General features: G+C 36.3%; 1 pseudogene; it reads right to left on the bottom strand.

Moving 5' to 3' along the window:
• The window catches only part of LOC132434733 (metal regulatory transcription factor 1 pseudogene), a 97,102-nt pseudogene extending 70,474 nt beyond the window's left edge, over positions 1 to 26,628 (bottom strand).
• Between the last annotated feature and the right edge of the window lie 333 nt (positions 26,629 to 26,961).

Genomic DNA, 26,961 nt, shown 5'->3' on the forward strand with positions numbered 1-26,961 from the left:
TGCATTGGCAGGCAGACTCTCAACCACTGTGCCACGAGGGAAGCCCGTGCATTTATTTTTATCTTCAGAGTCAATAACTTACACAGCACAGTTACCTGCCTACAACTTAAGAAAAAATATAAGACAATATTGAGAGACATGTAACAGCACACCCATACGATGTTCCCCAAGAGATCAACAGTTCAAAGGCTGATTTCTGACAAGTTTTTTCTACTTAAAAAGAAGCCCATCTTTTCCATTTTACTGAAGAACTTCTAATTGTGTGCTTAGCCATCTGTGTGTGTTGTGGAAGCACACACCTGTGTAATTAGGCATTAATCCCAGAACAGCCTGACCTGCCATTGCCTCCATCAACACACATCAGGAAGACTTTTTTACTTTTTAGTGAGACCTGTTCTCTGTTTCGTTCCTTGCTCTGTATCTTGTCAAACTGAAGAAACACAGTGCTCCCTTGATTGGACCTGCGCTGTGGGGATGTCCTGATCCGCAGTCACGGGAATAGTTGAATATATAAGGAAAGCCAGACACAAAATGCTGCTACTTTCACAGAAAATATCCTGTGGAGAAACAGCACTGATTATTCCTGGGGATGTTTTAAGGAGGCGTATTTATGGCTCTTGGAACATCTTCCCTTTTCATTTTGTGTTTTACATGAATAGAAGGGAAAGATGCTTTCACACAGCAAAGAAAGGGCTAAATTGAATAAATGTGGTTCAGTAAAGATCCACTAAATTGCCATATAGCAAAGGACACTTATTAATCACTTACTATGTGCAAAATCCATAACAAAATATAATCAATATATGATTCTGTTAGGGGAACAACTGATGGAAACCGCCCACCCTGGCCAGGCCAATAGTAACAAGTTGCATGAGTTATCTTACAACAAGACGTCCTGGTAAGGAAGGCGGAACTAACAAGCTACCACCAACCAGAAGAATTTGGGAAAGGTCAAAAGGAGAGAGGAAATGCCAGTCCATATGTTCTACCAGCTTCCCAGAATCCTTCTTGCTGGAATCCATCTTGGCTGAGTGATGCACACGCCACCAGGAAGGACCCTGAGTCAGAATGATTGGACAGATACAACCCAGAAACTAACCCCATTACCATAAGCCCAGAGACTGTGAGCCACGTGGCAAAGCAGTACTCCTGGGTTCCCTTATCCTGCTGCTCTCTGCCCAGGCGCCCCTTCCCAAAAAAACCTCTTGCTTTGTCACCACGTGTGTCTCCTCGGACAATTCATTTGTGAGTGTTAGACAAGAGCCCACTCTCAGGCCCTGGAAGGGGTACCCCTTCCTGCAACTATTCCTGATAACCTAAATTTTAAAGTCAAGGCAGGCACAAACTTAAATACCTATGATAAAAAGCCAATTATGAAAGACACTATAATAGAATCAACACCATTCTATTGAATATTGAATGCTGGATCCCCAAATATCTACCAAAACAAAATTCACCAAAATAACCTATTCAAAAGAGAAGGTTTAGTTTAGCCCAGGTGAGAGCAAATACTTCCTCCACAGAGCTTTGGTCCTGTCTCAAAGTGGGGAAGGCAAGATTGAAATTTAGAACTGAAACTGAGAATTGAAAGTTTGGTTTAAAGGACAGCTTTCAATGAGAGTGAGAGAGTGGGGAAGAGGGGATGAAAGCTTGATTATGACTGGATAAAGATCATCATATAACAGTGTAGCATTGATACAAAAAGCAAGGTGAGGAATTCTGGGTCAAGAGATGCATAGAATCTTAAGGCAAAAAATGTCTGTGGATACTTTTCATTGAAGAATCATTGGTTCTTCTGGAATAGTAAAGTCATGCTAATGAAGACAATGGAATAGTAAAGTTATGTTGATGTAGACCAGTGATCTGCAAACTATGCCTGGATTCGGGTGCCAAATCCAGTCCTGTGGGCAAAGCCAAGAAAGTTCTTTACACTTTCAAAGGATTATAAGAAAGGAAAAAGAAAAAGAATGTGCAGCACAGATCTTATGTTGCCTGTAAATCCTACAATATTTATCTGGCCCTTCGGAGAACAAGTTTGCCAACCCCTAATACAGACTGTAAGTTGGGTGGGTGGGGAGGTAGTTTCAGTTTCAGCCTCTAAGCATTGTGTAGGGGTAGACAGTTTTGGTTCTCAATACTCAAGCTTATTGCAGAGAAGGAGAAAGTCATCCCTACAGATAATGGGTGGGGAGAAATTTGGGTTTGGCCTGGAAAATTTGACATGGAGATTGGGAGATGAAGTAGGGAAGAGTTATTCAAAAAGCAAAAGGGACAACTTGTGCAAAGGCATATATGAGGAATGAGACAGCGCAGGAACCTGTGGGGGCCTCCGGGGTACAAATCCTTTCCATGTCCCCTGTTTCTTGTTTGTAGGAAATAGTCTTCATTTAGCCTCCTAAGACCTTCCCCGAGCTCCAAAGTGTAGATCCAAACAATTGCTAATCAGGGGAGTAAGGGAATGCAAAAACAAAGGAGGAGCAATCAAGAAAAAATAGTGCAGCGATTAAACCTGAGTTGGTTCCTCCTCAAGGAATATACATAACAATATTTTTGAGTTCTTCTACAGGAACTAAGGCCCCACTCAGGTGGAAGATGGTAACTTCAAGCTGAGAACAATCCTGGAACACCACCCTGTTACCTCACCACCAAACAATCAGAAGAAAGTCATACACGTTCCAGCCCTCACCCCAAATCTTGCCCACAAAAACTTTTACTGGAAGACTTTTGGGGATTTTGGGGTTTTTGAGCACAAGCCACCCATTCTCCTTGCTTGGTCCTGAAATAAACCTTTCTCTGTTCCAAACTCCGATGTTTAGGTTTGTTTGGCCTCACTGTACATTGGGCACACAAACTTGCATTCGGTAACAAGGATACAGTACTTTTCTCTTTATTCATAATCACCACCTCCACAAGCACTTACTCAGATCCTGATTTTTAACAGTGGCATAATAAGCAGGCCAATCAGCTTCATCTCTGCTGTGAACCAATTTTGTAAGACAACAGAGTGACAAGAACTCATCTGTTAAGGATCTAGATCTTCAGGGAAAACCACTCATACATCTCTCACAGTTAGCAATGTTGACTTTTTTCTTTTTTTTTTTTTTAATTGTTTAAATGCTGAATTCCAAACAAGACTTCCTTCAGGAAATCCTTCTAGTGCATTTTCTTCTCATGAATAAGTATAAAGCTAACCAGAATTGATTAGCCTAATGACCCATTTGGAATCTATTAAAGGAGTTAAACCCATTTGATACAATGCAAATTGCTAACTAATGAAGTGATGGAAATAAATCCTTAGTGATATAAGTAACAATTATTTTTGGCTTGAGTAGTAGATAAAATGTGAGTTTTTCATATCATCCAAAAAATACATATTTTTTTATTCCACATCTTTCTCTTCTTTGATGCTGTCAGAGAGTAAGCATGACTGAATACCAGAATATCATAATATGTCATACTGAATGTAATATTGTATAGAGAAACATGTAACAATATCTTCTGGGTCCATGTAAGATGTACATGGTCTAGAACATTTTCATCCACAGTTCACTTCCAAGCTTTATCAACCTCATGCTGATCCTAGGTCTTTGGATTAATCTGTCAGAATATCCAAATAGCAATGTATCAATATATAAACAGATAAAGCTAATATCAGGTAAAGCCAGAAGTTAGTGTTTAGCATCCAATCGTAAAGGTAGATCTCCAGATTTTTAACTAAAGCTGAAATAGAAGAAAGGTGACTTTTTCCAATAGTGTTAAGAGAGAATCAAAGAAATAGAGAAAGAGATGATAGAGATAGAAAGAGAATTAGAGATAGAGGAGAAGAGAGGAGAGAGAGAGGAAGAAGAAGAAGGAGGAGAAGAAAAGAGAGAAAGGCTTTAGTCATACAGAATAAAGAGATTTAATGAACACCCTGGAGTTAGAATGTTCAGCATTATTAGACTAAAAATCCAAGCTCAAATTTTTTATTTAAATAATTTTCTTGAAACTTTGAGAAAATAGAAAGTGCACAGAGGACACCATCCGGTTTGTTTCTGTAAAGAATGTGAGTACATTTTCTTCAGGAAAATATTGGAGAGAAAACAGACATTTGCATGATGACCAAGTCCGTCTGTTGTAGACCATTAAAAGTTTGATCTGTTTTATATTATTTGAAATGTCTCATTGCACCAGAATTTTATCCTAGTGATTAAATAAAGGGAAACTAACAAAATAAGTATCTTTATATTATTGAAGCCTATTGATTATAGACATCAGACAAATTAGAGCATTTGTTGATCATTTGCCTGAGCAAATTATGTGTTTGGGATTAGTTCTTTTTCTGTGATAACTGCAACAACAAAAGAGAAGAGTAATGAAAAATAATCCTAATACGTGTGAGGCAGTATTCTATATTGATATATGGAATGATTTGTTAAAAGCTCATTTTTACATTCCTCCATTTTGAATTATAATCTATGTACAACAATTCGAGGAATAGATGACACAACAGATAATTTGAATATTATAGAGAGAGAAGCAAATGAGTCTCAGAAACGTCAACTGTGATTTTCAGATTTATACATTAGATCTCCTGGACTCTCATTTCAGTGCTTTCAACCAAATCCTAGCTGTGGTAAATGGTATTTCCCCTGTCATTTACTTCCATCATGTCACACTTAAATGATGTGCTCAATAATTTCAAGGGCTTTAGGTTATCAGAATGTTTACTTTAGCCAAGGATGGCTGGAAGGCACATTATATGCAAATAGGAAAGCACGTGGTTCTTATGCTAATACACTCAACCTTTAGCAACCTCTGCTATGTCCTACTTATTGATCCTTTAATCCTTAAAGAAATATAAAGGACCACAGTCCCTCCATTTTCCTTAGTCTTTATATCATACTTCTTCATCTTCACTTATCTTCTGGTCCTGGATGCCATATTAATTAATTGATCTACTCCTTTATTCGTCCCCTCAATCCCAAGTATACCTCTGTATTTCTGCCACACAAATTGGATCAACTCCCAAACTAGTCTGATAATACATATTTTCAGCTAAGTGTCTCTGTAGATGAGTACTATCTTCTGATTGGGTGACAGTTCAGTGCTAGAAAGGACCTCACACTGCTAGACCATCACTCAATGTTCTTTGGTGACCTTTCTCTTATGCCCCTCAGTGACTGTCCAAATATTAACAGTTTTCCTCATGTTTTCACACAATTCAGCTCCTGCTCTCCTCATTTTCAATAGCTAATTTCACCATCCAAAATACCAAATTGTGGCACTTGTGGCACTGTATTGCAGGTCTGCCTTGCTGATCTGTCTCCACCAATTAATTGTAAATTATTTAGGATTTGGTCATTTCCTTTTTAACTTCGTATCTCCAAAGACTAGTATACAGAAAGATCTAACCTAAGTAAATAGATGGATACTGCTTCATACCTCTGTTTCTTTGTTCATACTCTTCTTTCCACCATCCTTTCAATTGTTGCTGAATTACTTCTGAACTCAAAATGTACCACTCATGTATCTCCTCTTGAAAGATGTGGTTGAGTACTTCTAGTTTGGGCTACCTACCCTGGCACTGTGCTCACAAAATGCCTGTGAATAACTTCATTATAGTTATTATTGTATTGCCCCTACTAATTAAATTGTATACATAGTACAAAAACTCAAATAGCACAGGGATATAATACCTTCTCTCTCCATCTCCTTGAACAACACTGTCAGAGTCAAATGGCTTACACCAATTAGTCAAAATCATGAATCAGTTGTTTGCTTTAAATTTAGGTTATGATTTAAAGAACTTTTTTTTTTTTGTCTTCCTGGAGATTTGAATTGCCTTTCCTTTTGCTCACCTATAGAAGAAGAATATGCCTTTAGCCTGACTCTAAGGTCATCCAAGTTCTTAACCATAGCATTTGTTAAAATGAAGGCTCTGACTTCTTGTTTCAATTAGGACTAGTTTCTCTTAATTTTGCAGCATAGCTCTTATTCTGTCATTCTAAATTAAGTGCATTTTTTAAATCCTGTGCATTTTTCTTCTTGATTTTTATTTTATTTTTACTTCAGAGTGTACCTTACAAATCTGAAAAAAAAATTTTTTTCCTCACACATTATTGAAATTGATAGTTTGGCAAGAACATACAATTTTCTCAGTTTTCTAACCCAGTTTTCTAATGCAAATCTGATTGTGTTCATTTGTCTATGAACTGGCATTTTTCCACAACCACTTTTAAGACCATCTCTTCACCTTTGATGTTCTGAAATTTCATAACAATGTGTCTTAGCAATAGGACTTTGTCCATGTACTGTTCCAGGCAGTCCTTGGATATTCTCAATCTGATATTTGGTCTTAAATGCTGTGAAATAATCTCAATTAGTTCTTCAACTACTGTCTCACCTCCATGTTTTCTGTTTATTCTTTCTAAAATACTTACTAGCTGCATGAAGGAATTTGAGCCTCCGTATCTCTGATGTCTCTCTCATAATTTCCTGCTTTTTTGACTTTTTGCTCTATCTTTTAATTTATACTCTTGATTTTATTTTCTAACTTTTTTTAATGATTTTTCTTTCTAGGAGCACTTTCTTATCCTCTGATAATTTTTTTTTTTTTTTTGAAGCTTGATGTTGTTTTACTGAATGCAGAATCTTCTGGAATCTAAGGATTTAACTATGGATTTTAAAAGACATGTTTCTGATCCTTGAATTCTATTTCTTTTGACATCATTTTTACTATTTGTTCACCAGGATGCTTCTCTGTTTCTGTTTTTGGCTTCCTGAAAATGTCTGGTCATATTTTGTTCTCACAGCATATCTATGAATTGAGGAATGAGTATTAAACATTAGATATTGACCCTGTATTCCTACGGTGTTGTGTAGTTCTCTGTTCCCTATGTAGAAGAACTGACCAGGAGTTCTATTTCATGGATAGGGACATGTCAGTGGACACATGCAGTTTGCCCTTTATGAGTGGGGAGAATGCAGGCATCCTGTAACTATCAAACCACCTGTCTTATGCCAAAATAAGATGTTTGTTTCGAGTTCTTGCCCCTCATGAGTAGACTGTTCAATTTCTTTAGCAAGCAGATCTCCAGTCTTCATCTAGGGGCTTGTCTTGCTAAATGTGCACTCTGGGAGGATGGGGTCATTTGCCTTTGATATTATGAATAAAAGCATAAATGGACAACTCTGGTTTGTAACCTACACCTGTTCTCTAAGCCTGAAGACTCCCTAGGGCTCGGCTGAAATATGTGTTTTCTCATTCTGCTGCAGTGTCCTCCTATCTGTTTCTAAAATGCTACTAGACTCCTCCACTTTCATTTACACTCCAACTTTTCATACATGTTTCGAAGTCTCTAATCCATTGATGAAACGTTTGTATTATAAGAACAAATTCATTTCCTTTTATACAACCTCACTGTTGTTACTGTGCAAGGGCTCACTGCCCAATGTGCACAGAAGCCAACACTATGGCACTGGCTTTTTTTTTTTTTTTTTTAACATCTTTATTGGAGTATAATTGCTTTACAATGGTGTGTTATTTTCTGCTTTATAACAAAGTGAATCAGTTATACATATACATATGTTCCCATATCTCTTCCCTCTTGCGTCTCCCTCTCTCCCACCCTCCCCATCCCACCCCTCTAGGTGGTCACAAAGCACCGAGCTGATCTCCCTGTGCTATGCGGCTGCTTCCCACTAGCTATCTATTTTACATTTAGTAGTATATATAAGTCCATGTCACTCTCTCACTTTGTCACAGCTTACCCTTTCCCCTCTCCATATCCTCAAGTCCATTCTCTAGTAGGTCTGTGTCTTTATTCCCATCTTACCCCTAGGTTCTTCATGATCTTTTTTTTTTTCTTAGATTCCATATATATGTGTTAGCATATGGTATTTGTTTTTCTCTTTCTGACTTACTTCACTCTGTATGACAGTCTCTAGGTCCATCCACCTCACTACAAATATCTCAATTTCATTTCTTTTTATGGCTGAGTAATATTCCATTGTATATATGTGCCACATCTTCTTTATCCATTCATCCGATGATGGACACTTAGGTTGCTTCCATGTCCTGGCTATTGTAAATAGAGCTGCAATGAACACTTTAGTAAATGACTCTTTTTGAATTATGGTTTTCTCAGGGTATATGCCCAGTAGTGCTTTTGAGAAAAGAAAGAGCTTTATTGAGAGGTCAGCTGGCCAGGAGACAGGAGGCAAGGCTCTTAAATCAGTCTCCTTGATCCAGGGTTCAGGGTCAAATTTAAAGGGTTAGGGGAATTTCAAACTTGGAAGCTGATCTTGAATTAATCCATATAAGCTACTCATGCTGTGAGAAGCCAGATTTTCCTTCTTGAAGGACTTTCCATTTTGTAACAGGCTCCGCTGGCAACATTTCTTATTCTTTGAGTTCCGTAGACTGAAGAGTCTTGGTTCCAGGGTCATCCTAGAGACATGGGTCCCATCTTACACATATGCAGTGCTGTCTATATAAAATAACTTGATGTTTGATTAATCAACAGCCTATTTAAGGAGGCAAAACCAGTTTAAGCTGGTCAATGTTTAATGTGCTTTTTCACTGTCATTTCATGAAATTTGAGGTGAGAAGTGGGATACATGTGCATACTTAGCCACCTTGAACTGTAGCACAACCAACACACTGCCTTAACAATATCCATTTGCCAAAGTTGCAATAGGTAAGGGTAGGTACTACCATTATGTATGAATAATAAATTTTCTAATTTCCTACCTGAAATCCACTCACCATTTTGTCAGCAATACACATAAGGTGTGGCACTGATAACTCCTATCTAAGGAAATATTCATGTGTATACCTCACTGCACTTGAGTTGAATTCATAGATATATGTATTGCTTCTTAGTATTTGATTTGATAGTAACAGTTCCTTAATGTTTGTTCAAGTAGCTAGTCATTGCACATACTTCTCAGGCTGAAAAAGCTATTTGGTGATCAAAACGTATTTTATGGTGTCGCATAAGAGATGAAGCCCCTCCATAATAAACACACTCTATAATGAGTATAATAACATGTCCACCAAAGTTTTTGCTTGCTTTAAACATGGTCTCTTTTAGTATTATCTTAATTTATTCAACATTGGTTCTAACTGGAAGTATACCACTTATTAATAAGGCAATGTTAATTATAAGCACAAATAATTATAATTTCTTGAGAAGCAGCAATTCTGCTCATTACAAAGGGGTTCAAAGCACTTTAGAACCATTACAAACTGGATGTCTGATCTTTGGTTCTAGAGATCTTTTTACACTGATCTTGTATAATTATGAGACAAGTTTCTAAGCCTGAGATGCAGAGAATTGTCTGGTGTTCATAATATTAATAATAAATGTCCATAGGATGTCTCCTCTTACTAGTACTGATTAGTGTTCATAAATTCAAATACCTACAGGGTGCTAGAGGGTAAAATAAGTGACTGTTTGGGAGTTACTATTAAAAAATAAACTAATTTTTAAAAGTAAGCATTTTATTCTCTCTTTAGTACTACTTTAGGGAAAAGCAACAGTCTAAGTTTGCTCAAACTCAGTGTCAGACTGGGGAGCAGTGGAGAATCAGGGAATAGAAGCCTGATATGTTTGGTTATTTTCAAATGCACTGTGAAATATTGCAGATATACTGGAAGGAAAAAAGATACTAAAGTAAAACGTATGTACCCATTATTTAATTTTGGAAGTAAAACATTGCAAATGCTTTTAGAGACTCTTGAGTAGCCAAACTTCCCTTTTATACCCCTATCCTTCCCTCACCTTCCTACACCCAGACATGTTCATTATATTCATTTTGGTTCTTACTAGTTCCTTGCATTTCTGTAAGTACTTATTGAATAATTATGTACCTTTATATAATAAATATAATTGTTTTTCATATTTTAAAATTTATATACGTGGTATCATATTATATGTATCCATTTGCCAACTGTTTGGTCTAATGACATCAATTGTTTAACATTTATAGTCTAATAGGTCGTTAGTTTTTTCAAATATTCCATGTGCACATTTAAAAATGTGATTCTTTTAACTACTAGATATAGTTTTTATATGTATCTATTAAACTAGGCATATTCATTAGGTTGTTCAAATATTCCTTTTATTTTCTCATTTTCATCTACTTGATTTATCACTTACAAAAACAGATATGCTAAAATGTTTCCCTCTGATAGGAGTTTTGTAAATTTCTTGTTGGGATTTTTGTCAAATTTGCTCTAAATATGCTAAAGCAACTTAGGTACATAAAAATTAACATAATATAATATCTGGTGAACTAAAACAATAATTTTTATGTAGTTACTGTAAAATCTTTATTAATATGGGTCCAACACCTTTCTTTTGGTTAATATTTGCTTAGAATAATTTTTCCATAATTTAACTTCCAATATTTTATCTTCTTATATTTTAGATATCTATCTTATCAGTGGCTTAAATCTATATTTGTATATTAATTCTGATATCAGCCATTTATCTCACATTCTGATTATTTTGATTCATTTTAACATCATATTTTGTTATTCCTTTTATTCTACTGGTCAATTCTATTTTGCTTGTCTTTCCTGTTTTCTTTTGAAGTAATCAGTTGCTTTTCATTTTATTTACATATATAATTTTTTCTGTGTCTTTAGAATTTATACGTTGTCTTCTTTGTTCCCTTTCTTAGCCCCCTCATTCTTCCCCCCTCTCCCTCTTTCCTTCCTTCTTGTATCCCTTCCTTCCTTCTTTTCCTTCCAAGCTTGTATAAAGGGGCACCTGCTATATAATTCCAAATTATCACCATATGGAAATCTGTTGCCAGATTCACTTATCTTGTACATATTTTCTTAACTTCCTTATTTTGAAATAATTATGGACTCCAGGGAAATTGTAAAAATGTGCATAGAGGTCTTGGGCTCTGTTTACTCTGCCTCCCCTAATCGTAACCTGGTGCATTACTATGGTTCACTATCAAAACCAGGAACTTAACATTAGTATAATTCACAGGGCTTATTCAAATTTCACCAGTTTTAAAGCACTTATTTCAGGGTATGTATAGTTTTATATGATTTTTATCATAGGTGTAGCTTTGTGTAACCAGCATTACATTCAAGATGAAAAACGGTTCCGTTACCATGGGGCTCCCTTGCGCTACCCCTTTATTTGCCACATATTTTTAAATAAGCCATTTATATGTGTATCTGGACTTTACATAAAATTTCCTATTTTCCCAATGTTCAAAAATAATTCAAAATGTTTAAGACACTATCTCATCCAACACTGTGCAAGCCTAGAAAAACATGTCTGTTGCCTGAAATCAGCCTAGACCTGTTTGCCGTCTGGTATACATTACAACTCAGCTAAAGAAAACCGTGTATCTGATGATATATGCCTTCATCCAGTATTTTGTATTTGTTTATCTGTAGATGTAGACCTTTGCATTCTATAGTCACTCCTTACTATTTAGACATTTGAAAGAAAAGGTTGAGATTGTTTATTTCTAAGATTGTTCATCATTTATTTTGTAGAATATTTGGAGTCAAGCACAGTAAGTCAAGGGTCATTCTTTTCCTTCTGGCAATCAGCACACGCCATCCATAGATCTCTTTTCTCAGGCTCCTAACTCTTGTCAATGTATATGAATTTCAACTGTGATTTTCCCACTAAGGATGTCTGATTTATCATTCCCATTATAGTCAGCACAACCTCGGGGCTAAAAGTCTAACCCGGGCCTGGGTAGCAAGTTCAAAATCCTGTGTGTGTTTATTAACATATAACCCTACTTTAAATATGCTTCTTGGGAAACCAATGTTGTGCTTATTTATCTGGCTCTCAATCTCTGAAAAACCATCATATCCTTTGTGAAGAGATCTCACTTCACATTTCTAAGGTATTAACAACAAAAATGACAGAAAACGTGTTCTGGGCCCTTCCCACATGCGTGGAACTTGGCCACCTACTTAACAAGGATTGTTCATTTCATCCTCACAAAAACCCTCTGGGATAGGTAATATTATTATCCCTGTTTTACCAATGAGAAAATTAAGGCTTTGGGAGGTTAGTGTGCCAGGTATAGGTCATGCAGAAGGAAAAAGCTGAATTTTAAGTGAGTTGTGAATATAAACAGTCTCACACCTTTGAGAACTGGTTTTTAGATCTCACATATTCATAATGGTAAAAATTATGGAATATATGATAACATAGTGAGATTCAGACCACATTGAGTCTGGCAGGTAAAGCCACACATTGTTTTCTGATCAAATTCATACAATTTTTTTTTCCATTACAAAATGGAAAAAATCTACAGACCAAATGGTCTGTGAAGGGTCACTATTTGGAAAGATGAGCTACATTCAAAATATACCTACTTCATTGAAGTTAATGTTTAGAGACTGGTCAGTTTGCCCTACTGTAGTTAAATGCAAAGACATAGAAGGGTTTAGGATTGCTACAACACCATATCATTGGACTGGACAAAAGTTGATAGAGATAAAGACCATAGTCCTTTAAAAGGATACATCAGAGCAATGTAATTGTTTTATTTTTAACAGTGAATTAAAGAAAGCAAATTTCATATTATATCTAACTAAGGTGTGAAGAAGGGACAGTTAATGAACAACCTGACAGTTAGCTAATAGATTATTTCATGAGATCAGAGATGATGGCAGGCTTATTATGAGGTGTCTGTTTAGAGTCCATTTTTAAAGATGTGGATTTTGGCAGGGGTTTTCTTGCTAAAAGCATTTATTGTTATTCCTGGTCACGTAGGAAGAATGGAGTGTCTGACAATGATGGAGAGTGCAACAGCAGCCTTGCTGCTTAAAAATTAATTTGAAGTCCTCTTCTAGAGAACTGCTATCTTCTATTACTACACAGAAACTTGACTGTGCTAATAATGTATGCTCAACTCCATAAGAGACACAGTGCAAGGCAGAAGCCTAGGAGTTCCAAAGGGAAAGAAAAAACATTGCAGAAAACAATCAGAGAGGAATTTTAAAGGGCAATGGTTAAATTCTAATTTTTAGGATATTTAATGAATATTCTGTGGTCATACTTCAAATTGCAATAGTCAGCTTTATACCACATACAATAGGCAATATAGGAACACATATTCTGTATTAGGAAAAGTTCCATGAGTGCTTGATTTAATACTAAAATTAAGACTAATACTAATAATAACAGGTCAAATATTTATTGTAATTGATCTAATAATAATAACATTAAAAATGATAATAATAAAAGAAGCTTATAGTTGCTAAGCTCTTAGTATATGCTAGGTATTAGGCCAGATAGTTTATAGGTACGAAATCATTTAATCTTTGTAATGATCCTGTAAATAGTATTATCATCTCAATTTTCCAAATGAGGAAGCAAATTCTTTTAAAGGTTGAATAAATTGTCAAAGGTGATCTTACTTCAGAGGCTATATCTTTAATCACTATACAATATGCTCCCTATCTCTTTCTATATGTATCATGAACTCATTGATAGTGAAGGACAGTAAACACATAGTAATAGCAGACACTCACTTATGTGTGTATGTGTGTATCTTAAGGAATATATATATATTACATATATGTAATATACACACACATCTGCATGTATATTTTACTATAATAAGTGTATACAATGAATATATTTTACATATATAATTTATACATACATATTGATGTGTGTATATATATACATATATTATATATGTAATATAATATATATTATATATTATGTAATATATTCACTTGATTATTACAATCACCCTATGAGGCAGGAGTATTATTATTATTATTATTATTATTAATTGCATGTTGCAGATGAAAACTACTGAAGCACTGAAAGATTGAATCACTTGGCCAAGTTGGCCCAAGGTCTACTCCCAGATCTGGGGCCAGTGGGGTCCAGTGCTGTACTCTTACCCACAATGCTCTACTACCTATGCTAGTGATAAGGATGCAAAAACAGAATGAGAATGAGTCTAAGGTGGCAATGTTTTGTGAGAGATCTTTAAAATAGGCCATTTGTTGTCTCAAGTTTTGACACCTGTTCTCACTACCTTCTCCACATTTTTATGAAGAAATTGATGCAGACCAGGGAAAGATGGGGATTTTTTTCCTCCTGCTTTCTCCTTTCCCTCTCCTCAAAACTGTACTCCTAGTTCTAAGAATTATGTTACTAATTAATGTAAGCATTGTATCTTGTTTTCCTATCTTTGTTCCCCTTTTGTTCACAGAACTGCAGAAACTTGGGATTGTTATCAGGGACATCATGACCAGAGGCAGACAACCTCAAGGGCCAGGACTCACATTATAGAAAACATATATCAAGATAAAAGACATCACAACACTATGAGCTGGTGCAGTCCCAGTCAGGTAGCTCACGACCCATGTTTAAATAGCTCGCCTGTAAAACGGTCCTGCCATCTTAAGGAGGTAGGACAGCAGCCTTTGGATATTAGTCTGCTACTCTCCTCATTTGCTGGCAAATTAATAAACTCCTTTTCCTTCTTTCTCAAACCCTTGTCCTCGTTTTCCTCAATTGGTGCCAAGGGCCGGGACCGAGTATTTAGGTAAGAAAATCAGCTATAAGATAATACAGTCTGAATGTTTGTGTCCTCACAAAGTTGAAATCCTAATGCCCAATGTGATGGTGGTACCTTTGGGAGGTGCTTAGATCATGAGGGTGGAGGCCAACTGAATAGGATTTGTGCCCTTATAAGACAGACCCCCAGATAACTCCTTAGCCCCTTCCACCATGTGAGGACACAGTCAGGAAGCTTGGTCTATGAACCAGGAAACAGGTTCTCACCAAAACACAACTATGATGGTGTCATGATCTTGGACTTACAGCATCCAGAAGTGTGAAAAATAAATTTCTGTTGTTTATAAGACACCCAGTTTGTAGTATTTTGTTATAGCAGCCAAAAAATCTAAGACATAATGTTGACAGAAAAAAAGCTCATTTGACTGATATGTAATCAAGGCTCATCCAAGGTCAATGAGACAGGGCACAATAAAAACAAGCAGTAGTGCCCTCTGGATGAAGAGAACTGCCATACAACCTCAGATCACTGATCTGATTTTCTAGACTATGTATGCATTTTGGAGTATACAAATGATTTTTAAAAATAAGAGTGTACATATATCTATATAGAGTATATATACATACCGTGTGCGTGTAATGAGTATATGTGTATCCATTCTTATTACACAATTTGATTTTTGGAAAAAATTTAAATTATTTTCTTCTTAAAAAGAAAAGGTCTGGGATTTAAAAAAAATATTACATTCCTAGGATTTGGAGTAATAAATTATACTCCTACTTATAATTTGTTTGTAGAAAAACGGTGATAGCTTGAGAAACTTGGAAAATACGCTATTGTTTGAGATAATTGGAAGATTATCCATTTAAGAATAGTATTAATTCTGGATTAATATCAGCATCCAACTTCTATTTGTTGTGCTAGGCAAGTGTAAATTAAGCAATATCCAGGACCAAAATAGAATAGCTTATGTGGAGGTAGGTACTGTATTTTACCAACATGGCACCATGAACTTTGTCACTGGGATCCAAAGAGATTAGAAAATGGATGGGGGAAGGCCAAGTATTGTACTTCTGTGTCTGGTAGTAGTTACTGATAGAAGTTTAATGATTAAGACAGTTGGGCTTCCCTGGTGGCACAGTGGTTGAGAGTCCGCCTGCCGATGCAAGGGACACGGGTTCGTGCCCCGGTCCCCGGTCCGGGAGGACCCCACATGCCGCGGAGCGGCTAGGCATGTGAGTCAAGGCCGCTGAGACTGCGCGTCCGGAGCCTGTGCTCCGCAACGGGAGAGGCCACAGCAGTGAGAGACCCGCGAAACAAAGACAGTAAACTTCCTTGCTATCCTGACTTCACCACTTATCTACTTTGTGAATTGTATATACTTAATTTATCTGTGTCTCAGCTTCTTTTTCTGAGAGATGGAAATAATAGTTTCTACATCATAAAGTTGTCACAAAGTTTAAACTAGTTAGTATCTATAAACTCTTTAAACATCCATGAAACATAATAGGTAATATATGTGTTTCCAAAAAAAAAAAAATCCAGCCCTTCATTGGTATTTAAAAGTATAAAGAACATTAGCAACATTTCTCAGGAGATTAGGGGTTTAATCAGGGGCATTTTCTCTTCTAGAACTGATGAAAGGGTAATGCATGGATCCCTAGAACTTCATATGCAAAGCTATAGGGAGGCTTGGTCTGTTTTCTACAAAGAAAGATGAGAATTTGGGCAGATGTGTTATACTGTACCACAAACAGCCTGTTGTTATAAACTTACATCTAATAAATGACCAGAGCATAACTGCTCTAGGAAAATGACAAGCTATGTACATTTTGTTTTCAGGATGCATGGACTACCGAAATCTGCATCCATCTCTTTCCTTCTTGATAATCCATCTTCCTGGGGCTACGATGCTGACAGTGACCCAGGGCTGCCCAACATTACACTCAAACCTTAACCTGAATCTACTTTCCTGAGTGTATGACAAATATATCTCTTCAACTTAAACCTCATCAAAGTATATTTTTCCTTAGAGTCCTGTTTTAGCTGGCTGTGGAAAAACATGATCTGTTTGTAAGGTAAAGACTGCCAACAACTTAGTACAAAAGTATTTATATTTTCCCCAAATACTCCTAGAACCATCATTATTTTTGCCCAAAGGATGTGTGTAATGCTTATTCTAGGAACAAAGGAATTAACTTCAATGCAGGGTAAAATAAAAGTGAAGGTGAATAGGTGGTTTCCATCAGATCACACCACCCCCTTTGATTTGATGGCTGCTATATAAAGACAGCAACCTGTGTGATCCTGTTTCCTGGTAAGTACTAGAGCATAATAATTAAAATGATAGTTAATATTTATTGTGTTCCCAGCACTGTACTAACTGCTTATGTGCACAACTTTATTTCATTCTCACAACTTAGCCCCCTGAAGTAGGAGGTAGTGGTTATTATTATGTTTATAGATAAGGAAACTGAGGTTTACAGCAACTAAGGATTTTGTCAAAGGCAAACAGCTAACAACTTGGGGAGCCAAGAATCTAATCCAAATTGTTTGATTCAAAAGCTCTTATGTGTAAAACAGGCATTGTTTCTGTTATTTCCTTGGTTGAGAGAGAAAGTGTTTTCAAAAGATACCTAATTCTATTACTCAAAACATGTCCTTTACATATAAAATACTAACACAATGGATGAAATGGATTATACAACTATGGAGGACAATTGCCTCAGACCTTTCTGGGCCAAGATGCAATTTCTAGCAAGCTGTACGTTTAATTATTTTAATGCCATAAAGTCATGTGTACATATAGTCACATTTAGTTTTTATGTGCTTAACTTCCCAAGGTGAAGAAATAATACTATGTCTGAAGGAACCCCCTGAGCTACCCTGTTTTGTCCCTTGTGCTCTGCCCCTGGGTCTCCAATCTCTCCCAACCAGGCTTGCGGACTCTTCCCTGTATTTACATGTATCCCCTCCCACCTCCCAAATTCCTTTATGCAACACCCACCTATACTCCTAGGCTTACCTCCATGTAGACTTTCTCTGCTTCTGCAACAGAGAAGAACAAACCTGATGCCATATTGGGTCTATTCCTTTAGCTCTAACCCTTGTGCTTTGTTGTTTGTGCTTAGTCATGCTGGCTCTGCACGTTTGTAAAACAATGTTGCCTAGAGCCTGAAATATACATGATAGCTCATTCTCAAGGCTCTGACCTTTAAAAGTATAACACTTTTCCATTCAGATAGAGATTAAAAGTTGCAGAACAGAAAATAACAATTGTCTTGTTGGAGGTTTATAGTAACATTGTGATCAGACCTGCCATGTACAGCTGCAAGAACAAAGGATTTCTGCCCCAAGAAGTGTCCAACAACCAGCCACTTCCCCTCCCCTTTTAGTATAAAAGAAGCCTGAATTCTAACTCAGGTAAGATTGTTCTTTGGAACACTAGTCCACCATCTTCTCGGTAGGCTGGTTTTCTGAATAAAGTCACTATTTGCCCCAACACCTCATCTCCAGATTTATTGGCCTGTAGTGCAGCAAGAGGTAGGAGCTTGGACTCAGTAACACTTCTTTCAACTAGAAACAAACAGAAAACTTCTCTCCCTTCTCTGAATTCCCACTGTTCTTCTCTGATATCAGGTATTTTAGGCAGTGAGTGTTCCATAACACAAACTGGGTGGCTTAAACAACAGAAATTTATTTTCAAGCAGTTATGGATCCTGGAAGTCCCAGGTGCCGGCAGGATTGGTTTCTCCTGAGGTCTCTGTCAGAAGGCCATCTTCTCAATATGTTCTCATATGGCCTTTCCTTTGTGTGTGTGTACTCCTAGTATCTCTTCCTCTTCTAAAAACCCCAGTCCTATTGGATTAGGTCCTCACCCTTATGACCTCATTTAACGTAATTACCTCTTGAAAGGGCCTGTCTCCAAATACAGTCACAGTGGGGGTTAGGACTTCAAATGTATGACTATTGTAGAGATACAATTTAGTCAGTAACATCAGATTTTACTTGACATTCAGAATTATAGCTATTGTGACATCAGTTTAACTCACTACTAGCCTGGGAGTATCTTGGAGAAAGCAAGTCTATCCAATCCATGTCTGTAACTCCTGCAACATTTGGTATAGTGTTCTATCATTCACTGAACATAGTGTATTTACACCATTAGCAATTCATAAACATGTCATTCAGTCCCAGCAATAAAGTTCTGAAGTAAATAATGTTACCTCCAATATAGAGATTATGAAACGAAGTCCGGATAGATCAGGCATCTTGGTAAAATTCTCATGCTTAGTAAAGGACAGAACTAAAACAAACCTAGGTCTATTTTAAAGCAAAGCTCAGGCTTTGTTTCCAGATTTTTTTTTCCTCCAAATCTGCCTCTCATGACATTTGTTGAAACAAATAAATGTCACTAGGGTAGGCCATTGGTGGTGTCATTTTCTTTTTCCCATTCCCTATGAGTAGGAGAAGTGACAGGATTTTCTTTGATCACTTTTGTTTGGACAGGCAGAAGAATGGATAGAAATTTAAAAAATGTAAGACTAGCAGAAGCAAAAGGAACATCCTTCCTTTCTAGACTTTTACAGGAAGCAATACTGAAATGGTTAATAAAGGAGACAGAGGTGAGGAAGGTGTAAGGAAGGTGCCTAACATAATATTAATGATAGTATATTTCAACCGAATAAAGCAGAAAAACATAAAACACTAGTTGGATTTAACAGGCATCCAGCTTTATGCCTGACATCACAGGGGGTGTGTTTTATAGGCAATAAGAGGTCCACCTGCTCCACAATTGTCCCTCATTATCCATCCACAGTGCCTGAAACTACCATGCTGTTGTAACTCCAGTGGTTTAATACTTTAGAAGTTACCAGTCCCAGTTGCACCTAATCCCTATTAAAATCTAAAACTAACCTGTAGGATGGTAAGTTAACCCATTAACATATTAACATATCACATATAATGCATGCTATAAAATATACATCTGCTTTTTAAAATATGGCAATGAATGGTGCATCATGACAAAGCAAGTATATATCATAATTCACAGACCTAAATGTCCAGGCAAAACATGAAGTTTTGGGAGGCCAAGGAAGGGCATATATCATGGGGTACTTGCAGGCGGGTGAGAAAGGGGAGGGAAGGAGAGGAACCTGGAGGAATGACAGAGAGGATGGCAATTAAAATGAGAGTGGGATGTTACTGAAAACCAGCTGCCAATTCCCTGTAAGAACAGGTCCCTAAAACACATGATTAGACAATGGTTGAGAGTTTTGTGGATCTAGGCTTTCTTAGAGGCAAAGCAGAGGGTGGTGATTGACTGGGGCAAAAAGTTTGAGACTGGTAGGTTTGAATCAAGCAGGATAAATGAGTGGCATTTAGTTACTTTCCATCTCTCTGCCATTTATACTCAGGAACATCATTTGTACAGTTTTTTGCAAAGCAAGAGCTGAACTATGATGATAATTGATGCTTTCAATTTTTTTGTGTTCATTTTCTATTTGGCTGATATGTCCAGAAACCCTTCCTTGTCTTGCCCTAAACTGTCTAGATAACTGGTTCAATTCTCTGCTCTGCTTTGACTGGGGGAGCCTTGCCCGTTTAAGGCATTTTTCTTTCAACTCTTTTAAGCCACACTCAGTTGGCTTAAAGAGGTGCTGCTACTAAAGCAAAGAGGTCAAGGCAGATAGTTAGACCTGACAATTTACATTGCCCAAGTTCCTGACTCAGTTCCTTGAGGTTTATAAGAGGGAAAGAAAAAATGCCAGATATCTTATTCTTCTTAGCTACTTTAAAGGGTAAATAATTAAATGCACATCAAAGTCAGCTGCAACTGGATCCCTCTTTCTGCCTATACCTTCCTTTCCAAATAATGGCCTCCTGCATAACTGAATCTGTAGAAAAGAGTACAGTTGAATCTGCCATTTTGGCTGGAGCCTCTTTGGGTACTAATGAGAGATCAGCTTAGTAATGTGACAGCAGTCCAATCTTGATAGAGATATGATGGCAAAGTATTTAGAGGTATAGCTTTCTTCACTTCTGTTAAAACATCACAATCATTGATAGCTGTACTATTTTTGTTGTTTTTCTCTGGATTTAGAATATTTGTAATAAATGGTGCTATGATATAAATGTTTATGTCTTCCTAAAATGCATATGTTGAAATCTTAACCTCTAAAATGATGGGATTAGGAGATAGGACTTTAGGGAGGTGCTTAGGTCATGAAGGCAGAGACCTCATGAATGGGATTAGTATCCTTACAAAAGAGGCTTCAGAGAGATCTATTCTCTGTTCTGCTGTGGGAGGACACAGAGAAAAGAGAGCTATCAATGAACCAGGAAACCCTCAACAAACACTGAATTGGCCAGCACTTTGATCCGAGACCTCCCAGCCTCCAGATCTGTGAGAAACAAACTTTTGTTGTTATAAGCCATCTTGTCTACAGTATTTTGTTAGAGCAGCCTGAACAAACTAAGACACATGGGATCTAGAAGCATTCTGTAATTTAGCAAAGACTTTAGTTGATAAGCCATTCTGAGAAGCTTCAATTATAGATCAAAAAAAAATAGCATTCCAAAATTTGGAGGAACACTTATAGCAGTTTAAATTAATGAAAGCATATCTATAGAATAAAATAGGAAGCAAAATAGAAGAAAAATATTTAACATGATTCAAAGGTGCTCATACATTTTTAGTAACATAGACACATTATAAAGTACAGTAGATAGTACAGTATAATTCCTTGGTTTAAAAAATACATGCACACACACACACACACACACACACAGACATACACACAAAGGCTAAAAAAAATGTAAATTATATAACCAAAATGTTATCAATGATTTTCTCTAGAGGGTAGGATTACAGAATTATTTTACTTTTTTTTTCAAATTTATATGCATTTAAATATATTTTATAGTAAACACTTTGCAACATGTGAACTTATTTTTTTAAATAAAATATAGTAAAATCATTTCAGACTGTTTGCAGTGGTAATGTAGCTTAAGTCTGTGAACACAGGTCACTCTTCACTCCAAAACACATCACCATGGACATTCAATCAGAGACTTTTAGCAATTTAAAACTGTCTTAGTTTTCTCATTTATAAAAGAGGGGCTAACATTTAACTTTCCATGTTTCCTAAAGGTTAAAGATGCCTTATCTTTATCTAACTATTGTAATTAAATAATGTTAAAAGGTATTATTCATTCAAAAACATTTATTGGGCATCTGCTCGCAAACACTGTCAGGAGAAAGGTTGACAGACAATGCCAAAGTAAACTACTCAGTTTGGTTTTTTGAGAATAATTTTCATAACTGCTTGAATTTGAAAATGAAAACACATTATTTATACAGATACACCTCAGTTTGTGTATATTTTTGCCTAAAAAGGAAATAACCAGCTTGTACCACAAATATAAGAAATAATAATTGCAATCTAATTACATGTTTGTAAGCCTTAATATAATAATTACTAAGGTTTAGAAAAAAGCATATTTGAAATCAATTTGGACTTTGATTTGAAAGATTTACTTTTTTTCAATATCAATGTGGTTTTCTTTTGTATTAAAGTAGTGCATATGTGTTACATAAAATTCAAATAATAGTGAAAAGTGAAAAAGTAGTTAAAATCCTTTAATAGGTAATCACATAATACTTTTCCAAACATTTATATATGTATATATAATTACTTGTAATATATGTGAATATATACATAAGTATAATGGGGTTATACCAAACTCTTTTTGTAGCTGCTTTTTGACATACATATGTCATAAAGATCTTTTCATAATAAATATAAATTTACATAATAATTTTAATGACCACTAGTATCCAATTACATGAATATAACAGACAAAATTTATATTCTCCACTTAAGGTGCCTCTATTCATCACTATATAAAGTTGGGGGGTCATGGTAATTTGGACTAAAACACAAAGGAATTATTTTTATTTCAGTGTTTGCCTAAATTCTGCAGATAGCAATTCAGGTTCTTTGACAGCACATATTTTTCTTATACATATAAATTATGGGAAGATATTGAAAATGTGTGCATCTTAATTTGCTAACTTATAAGAGCTGGAGTGTTTTAGAGATAGTGAAGTACAAAAGAAGTAAAGTGGCATCAGGGGAAAGCCTTGAAGCTCTGAAAAAAAACAGATGTTGTCTCACTCTGAGCACTCAGATCAAGAACTATTAGATGAAAAGGCACCTTAAAAGGGTGTATAGTCAACCCAATATTATGGGCCAGGGAATAGGGGGCTATATTGGGTAAGTGGCTTTTGTGGTCACACAGACAGTGAGAGGAATACGGAGGGTCACAACCAGGAAGTTGTACTTCTGACTGGAAGTACAACAATCTTTCAAATACACTACAGCACACATTATCTTTTACCTTCCTTTAGCCAATGCACTTCATTTTATGTTACCCTTGATATGTCCAACACAAATTCAAAACAAGATTATTAAAATATTATGACTATTTGCCCTTGACCTGAGAATGTTTATTTGGACAAAGGCATTTATGAGAAGTAATACATCAATCTCTGTGCAAGGCATTTACAGACATTTTTAGCACATCTTTTTTTTTTTTTTAATGCTACTCTAGCGTTTCCAGCTCATCAGATTCAAAGCTTTCTCTCTATCAGGAGTCAGTGTATGCTGCTACCTGAATCTGTCTGCTTTGATTGAGGAGGTGATTTGTGTAACCATGGAGTAAGACACTGTGGTTTTCTGCAGTCTGAAATAATCCTCATCAGAAAGCAAAATTGCCTGAGTAACTAGGATAGATCTGGGGGGAGGGAGATATTGGTCTGTGGTTCTTGGTGACAAGCTATGTTGGCACTAGTGATGCCAAATATCACTTAAGGTAATGAAAACATCTAGTAACATGGTTAAAATGCTTACCACAGCTTATAACAGGCATGCCAAGCTGCACGAAGGCTTTTAATGATGTTGTCACAGAGGAAATGAGTCCATAGTTCACCACTGCCTCCCACAAGGGGTGGCTGCTACGATTTCAAGATCTGGAAAAAAAAAAAGCCGTTAGTTGGCAGAGCACCTGGGCTTGCTTTTAGAAGAGATGCTGAACAGCATAGTGACAGGAAAGCACTGATAGCCAAATGTGGCTTCTCTATGATTGAATCATATATTTACAGGAACTTTGAGATTATCTAGTTATGCCTCTCAGATCACCTAACTGTACAGTCTCAGAGGAGACTGAGATCCAGAGTATTAAAGAGAATTAAAGGACTAGTCCAGCCCTAAACTCAAATGTAAAAACTATGTCTCCTCAAAATCAATACTTTCTCCACAACACTCTGAGATGCTAAAATTAACTAATTAATTAAAAGAGAGTCCCACAGGTATGAGACTAACCAAAATGTTTACCATCATTCTATATCCAGGAGTTTGAAAGGCTCCTACATTAGAGGCTATTTCCTCCAAGTTACTGGGTCTATAAGTTGAAGAAATGACTCCTAGGTTATTAATGGTACCAAAGAAATATCTTTATAGCCTTGCTGTTTATTCACCTGTAGTAATGGTTATCTGAAGGGTGTACTTTTAGCATGATCATTTTGTTTGTGAAATAGAATGTTTAATTAACATATTTTAACAAAATATGTAAAATTTCCTAATCAATGAATTGTATTAAATATAGAATGGTATAAATAATCTAGAAAAGTCAAATAATTCAATGAAATTAGATAAATTCAGTTCATTGTTTTACTCAATATAACCGTGATTTTCTCTGCAGTCTTGGTTAGAAAATAGGTAGGATTTATCCTAAATCTGTCCATGGTACTGAAACTTCTTCTAGCAATATAATGGAGCATCACAGCAGTATTATGGTAGAATTCTCTTCAAGTAATTTTTTCCAGCTTTATTGAGATATTATTGACATATAAGATATGTAAGTTTAAGGTGCACATTGTGGTTATTTGGTACACATGTATATTATGAAATGATTACCTCAGTAAGATTAGTTACCATCTCTATCCCCTCACATAATTATCTTTTTTGTGTGTGATGATAACATTTAAAATCTACTCTCTTAACAACTTTCAATTTTATAATGCAGTGTTGTGAATTATATTGACGCTGCTGTACATTAGGCACACTGACCTTGTCTATCTTATAATGGACGTTTGGACCCTTTGACCAACATCTCCCCAATTCCCCCATCCCCTGGCAACCACCATTGTACTCTCTACTTCTATGAGTTTGGCTTTTTAAGATTCCATGAATAAGTGAGAACATACAGTATTTGTCTTTCTCTGCCCGACTATTTCACTTAGCATGATGCTCTCAAGGTTCATCCATGTTGCAAACGGCAGAATTTCCTTCTCATGGCTGAATTATTCCATTGTTCTCTACCCATTCTTCTCTCAGTAACACTTATGGCTTTTCCATGAATTGGCTATTGTGAATAATGCTACAAGGAGCATGGGAGTGCAGGTATCTATTTGTGATCATGATTTCATTTCCTTCAGATATATACCCAGAAGTGGAACTGCTAGATCATATGGTAGTACTATTTTTAATTTCTTGAGACACCTCCATACTGTTTTCATAGTGGAAACAATAGTGTACCCACAACAATTACTAAGTTCACATATTAATCATCTAACTGCTACTGATCATACAATCTGAATTTGATGGAAACTGTTTTAAAAATGTAGTTTTCTCTAGTGTATACATTTTAAAAAAATCTGAAAGAGTGTAATTCAAACTGTAAACCTAAAATTAAATTATTTTGTTTATTTGTTTTTAGTTTTTCCACAAACACAAAACACCCTAATGTAAAATAAATCACAGAATTTTAGTGTTGAAAATTATTTTGGAAAATTGCAAGACTTTATTTTTTTATTTTTATTTATTTATTTATTTAATTTATTTTTTCCGAAGGGATTTTTTAAAAATATATCTTTATTGGAGTAAAACTGCTTCACAATACTGCACTAGCCTCTGTCGCACAACAAAGTGAATCAGCCATGTGCATACATACATCCCCATATCCCCTCCCTCTTGAGCCTCCCTCCCACCCTCCTTATCCCCACCCCTCTAGGTCATCTTAAAGCACTAAACTGATCTCCCTGTGTTATGTGGCTGCTTCACACTAGCTATTTTACATTTGGTAGTGTATATATGTCGATGCTATTCTCACTTCTCCCCAGCTTCCCCCTCTCCCCTGTGTCCTCAAGTCCATTTTCTATGTCTACTTCTTTATTCCTGCCCTGTCACTAGGTTCATCAGTACCATTTTCTTTTTTAGATTCCATATATTTGCGTTAGCATACAGTATTTATTTTTTTCCTTCTGACTTACTTCACTCTGTATGACAGTCTCTAGGTCCATCCACCTCACTACAAAGAACTCAATTTCATTTCTTTTTATGGCTGAGTCATATTCCACTGTATATATGTGCCACATCTTCTTTATCCATTCATCTGTCAACGGACACTTAGGTTGCTTCCATGTTCTGGCTATTGTAAATAGTGCTGCAATGAACATTGTGGTACATGACTCTTTTTGAATTATGGTTTTCTCAGGGTATATTTCTGGGGTGTGTGGTAGTTCTATTTTTAGTTTTTAAAGGAAACTCCATACTGTTTTCCATAGTGGTTATATCAATTTACATTCCCACCAACAGTGTAGGAGGGTTCTATTTTTAGTTTTTTAAGGAAACTCCATACTGTTTAAACTGAGTTCAATAAATATAAATGATATTAAACGCAAAATGCCAATTATACCCTAACTTTTGTATAATAATCTCCCATGGCCACCAAACCCTACCTTATACCTGACTTTAGTCCTAGGTGGAAGTTCCTACCCTTCCCCTTCTCTCAATGTTAACATATCTATAGTGGTATAAGTATTTAATCCCTGGACTGGACACTTCTGCCCTTCATTAGGGATAGAAGTTTTTTTTCTAGTACCATTTTTGCAGCCACAATGGGCCTTGCCTGTGCCCTGACAGTAACAGGGTTTACTTTCACTCTCACAGAGCTTTGAGGTTTTTACTCCACAAGAGTGAAGGGTCTGGCCAGAGGGTAGGGTTTCATACTTTTCCGGCAGTAGTAGTTGACCACCTCCGGCATGTCTGCGTCACTAAGGTGCTCTCTCTAGTCTCCTGCCTTGCCCCGATCATGTTTATTAGCACGTGCTATCGGAAAATGGAAAGGAGTCTGCAAGGATGTGTAAACTCTTCCTATACCTGGAATCCTCCACTATTCCAGTCTAGCATACCAGCTCAACACTAGATTTTTGGCAATTTGTTAAAATATTGCTGATTTCTTCTTATATTCTTGAATGACAGTCACTCTCTCCTCCTGTGCTTCCCACAGGTGAGTCAATCCATCCATCCTTCTCTTTTGAGATGCCTGTCCCTCACTTAAATCCAGGCTACTTAATTGCCCCATGATTTCAGCTTT

Source organism: Delphinus delphis, chromosome 12 (genome assembly GCF_949987515.2).
Source record: "Delphinus delphis chromosome 12, mDelDel1.2, whole genome shotgun sequence".
Lineage (NCBI taxonomy): Eukaryota > Metazoa > Chordata > Mammalia > Artiodactyla > Delphinidae > Delphinus > Delphinus delphis.